The sequence below is a fragment of the Schistocerca americana genome, chromosome 1, assembly GCF_021461395.2.
Source record: "Schistocerca americana isolate TAMUIC-IGC-003095 chromosome 1, iqSchAmer2.1, whole genome shotgun sequence".
Taxonomy (NCBI): domain Eukaryota; kingdom Metazoa; phylum Arthropoda; class Insecta; order Orthoptera; family Acrididae; genus Schistocerca; species Schistocerca americana.
Genome location: NC_060119.1, coordinates 1,108,992,978 through 1,108,997,266, shown reverse-complemented (window position 1 = coordinate 1,108,997,266; position 4,289 = coordinate 1,108,992,978).

The window sequence follows — 4,289 nt, the reverse complement described above, 5'->3', positions numbered from 1 at the left end:
TCTCTGACATAATTAAGTCAATGACACATTTGCATGTGTTTCTCTTTGTTGCTCTGACATATTACAACCCCTGAGCTTGGGAGGTTGTAACAATTTGGCATCAGCACATTATGTTGCATCAGAAAGTGTCTGTACACGTCCAACACTACACTTTGGTCAAAGAGTTTGGTGAGTGGTGAGAGAGGCAGTGGCACACTGGCACCTGATGTAGGTTGGGTGGTTACAACTCGGCACAGATTGGTGTGGTGAGTCTAAGTTTTATTTCCGTTATTTTTTATGTTTGCGCTCATTGTCAGAGTTAGTTGTTTAAGCTAGGGTACGAAATGTTTAGAGTTGCTTTTGTTAAACCTCAGGAACCCATGGACTTGTCTTTGTTTACAGAAAATGGTGGGTGTGATGATTTAGTGGCAGTGAGGTGTGCATTTAGCACTTTGTCTCAGAATGAGTTGATGGGTGCCAGAGCTGTAGCATCTGTTTGTCCTGTATATAGGCATACTGGTCATCTGTCTAGTAGTTGTATTGGGTGTAGATAGGCAATGATTTGCTGGATGAATTAATTTGTGTTTAATATAAAGAGAGAGAAAGACAGACAGAGAGAGAGAGAGAGAGAGAGAGAGAGAGAGAGAGAGAGAGAGAGAGAGAGAGATTTGAATGTGGATAAACTGAATCCTGATTCTACATGGGACTCATTACAAAGTCTTGCTCAAAGTTTCAATTTAGTTCCAATGGTTAACAGTGCAACCAGAATAACAAAATACTCAAAGACAGCTGTTGATCAGGTATTAACAGATTTAGGCAAAGAAAACTGTGAGGTGGTGGTAGCAGAGCTAGGATTATCTGATCACTCAGCGCAAATCATTAATATAAAAGTGGCTCCAGAAGAAACAAAGAAAATGCATATTTACAGACGAATTTTTTCTAAAAAAAATAGACATGAGTTTGCCAAACAGATAGCAGGACAAACATGGGACTCAGTATACTCAGAGGTAGATGCAAATGAAAAATTCAAAAATTTCATGACATTGTTTAAATTAAATTTTGAAGAAACATTTCCTAAAGTATTATGTCCATTACCAACAACAGGAAAAAGCAAGTGGGTCACAAAAGGAATCAAAAAATCATCTGAAACACTAAAGTACCTGAGCTCCATTAAACACAGCCAAACTAATCCTACTTTCTCACTCTTTTATAAAAGATATAGAAAAACATATAGGAAAATATTGATTGGAGCAAAGAGAGCTCATAACTCCAAAATAGTGCACTCTGCTGAAAACAAAAATAAGGCAGTATGGAAGATTGTGAAGCAGGAAACTGGTACCAGGAAAATGAATCTGTCAAACTTGAAAATCAAAGAGGAAGGGACTCTAATAAAAGACCCAATATATTTGGCAAACTATATAAATGATTATTTTAGTAGCATAGGAATAAAATTACAGGAAAATTTTCTAACAGCCCCTCAGGTCAAAAAGCCAAATAATGGTGTATCACACTCAATGGTGCTATTCCCTACAACACAGGAAGAAGTCTATAAAGCAGTCAGCAAACTGAAAAACAAAAACTCAGCTGGTCTGGATGAAGTCCCCATTTTTATAATTAAGGACTGTATCAAGAGCCTACTTCCACCTTTAGTTGATATTATAAATCAATCTTTCAAGCAGGGCTACTTTCCAGACTATTTAAAATATGCAAAATTACTACCTCTCTTCAAAAAAGGTGATGAAGGAATAATTGAAAATTATAGGCCAATTTCTCTACTATCATGCTTTGCAAAAATATTAGAAACTATTATGAAAGATAGGCTAATGAATTATTTAAATAAATACAACTAACTGTCTGTTGACCAGTTTGGATTTCGATCAGGGAAAAGCACAGAATCAGCAACAGCACACCTCACAAAACACATTCTAGAAGCATTAGATAAAGGGAACTACACAACAGGTATATTTCTTGATCTAACTAAAGCATTTGATACAGTAGACCACAACATATTGTTAAATAAGTTAGATGAACTTGGAATAAGGGGACTTGTGAAAAAGTGGTTCCAGTCATATCTAAAAAATAGAAGACAGATAACTGAAATCTCACATATTTCAAGTTGCTCAAACTATATTGTAAAGTATACTTCAGACCCAAATTATGTAAATATAGGTGTCCCACAGGGTAGTGTCCTTGGCCCAGTACTATTCCTCATTTACATAAACGACTTCCCACAGAGCATCAAGCATGGACAAACAATATTGTTTGCAGATGACTCAAATGTTCTAATCAGTGACAAATCACCAGATGCACTAAAAGAAAAATCCGAACAAACACTAAACAGTGTACGTGAGTGGGCATCCAATAATAAACTAACACTAAATCTTAAAAAAACAAATGCTGTTAACTTCTATGTCTGCAAAAAACCACACTATAACAACTTTAAGTTAAACATTGAAACTATAGAATGTGTAGACTACACAAAATTTCTTGGTATGCATGTTGACAGTCAGTTAAAGTGGGAAGAACATATTAAAATACTTAGTAACAGAATCGCTACAGCATGCTATGCTCTGAGAATTCTGACTGCAGTTTGTGATACTACATGTGTCAGATCTGTATATTTTTCTTATATCCACTCTGTTATTACCTATGGAATAATATTTTGGGGATTCAACAGTAAAAATATTCAAATAGTTTTCAAATTACAGAAAAGAGCAATTCGTATAATAACCAAGAGTGGCAGTAGGGCTCACTGCCTTGAACATTTCCAAAAGCTGGAAATCCTAACTGTCCCCTGTGAATACATTTTTCAAAGTGTTATGTATGTAAAAAAAAATATTGACTGCTACATGAAAAATTCTTTAGTACACAGCTATGAAACTAGAAACCAATACAATCTGCATCTAGAGAGGAAAAATAAAGTTAAAACTCAGCAGAGCTTGTTGTACAATGCTGTTAAATTATATAATAAATTGCCCCAAAAAATAAAAGATATTGACACAATCGGACAGTTCAAAACAAAACTAAAATTTTTTTTTATTAAATAAAAGTTATTACACAGTAACGGACTATATGAATTAAAACATGTAGTGTAATTAAAGTAGCCTGCATTGTAATACATGAGGAAATAATTATAATATGAAATCAAAAATTGTACAGTACTATAAGAAAATTACAAATTACACAAGGATATAAAACTAATTTTAGATACCTCAAAAATGTGTGTAAATACTAATTTTATGTGTATAATTGTAGGTATATTGTATTGTATATGATTTTGCTGACGAAATCCACACAATGTAATTTGTTACATGGATTAATAAAGAAATCAAATCAAATCAAATCAAATGGGAGATGGTGATTTGTCTTGTTTTATAAAAAATCTGTTGCATTAAGTAGAGCACACAAAATAGTGGAAACACATGCTACTACCACATATACAGTTGCTGCTTTAACTCATCAAGTGCAAGCATTACTGGAGCAATTTGAGACCATGAAGGAGAGAAATTTCAAACTTGATCTTGAGTTAGAGGCTTGTAAAGGAGAGTCATGATCAGTCGCAATCAGAATCTTGGGAAAGTGAGTCTGGATTGAGTGTGCCTTCTGTTCTGATTGACATTGCAGTGGTCACACTCATTAACCCCCTCTCAGGCAAAGCAATGGAGGATGTGACAGTTTTCATTAAGGATGTTAGGGATGCTGTGAAGAACATGAGTTGTCAGACGAAGTGACACTGTATGTTGCTAATATGCATTTGTTGGGGGACACCAAAGAATATGTTGCTACCATGAGACATTGAGTAAAGCACATACGTTCCAAGAGTGGGCCACTGGATTGTGCCAATGGTACCAAAAGCAGAACAATGCATGATTTTTTCGGGGGAAATTAAGTATATTGTTGATGCAGCACATCAAGTCTGTGAAAGTGTTCTCAGATAGAATCCATAAGCTAAACTCAAACACATATTTACAGACCTGGAATGCAGAAGCTAATAGGGTATTGTTACAGGAGACAGAGAACAGAGAATGTTTTCTGCACGGTGTACCTGCTAAAATGTCACAGAGGGTACATATGGAGAGCCCAGAGGATTTAAAGTCAGCTCTTAGGATCACAACACATATAGAGGAGATGGATATGGCCACAAAGCAGAGAGTGGACCATCATGTGTTTGTTTCCGAAGTCAAGCGTTATAGATGTGGTAGGGAGGAGATGTAAGGAAACAGTGTAAGCACCAGAGTGTTATGCATGTGCATAGCGGGCCACTGGGCATTTGAGTGTAGAAGTAGGAAGGGAGAAAAGTACCGGCAAGG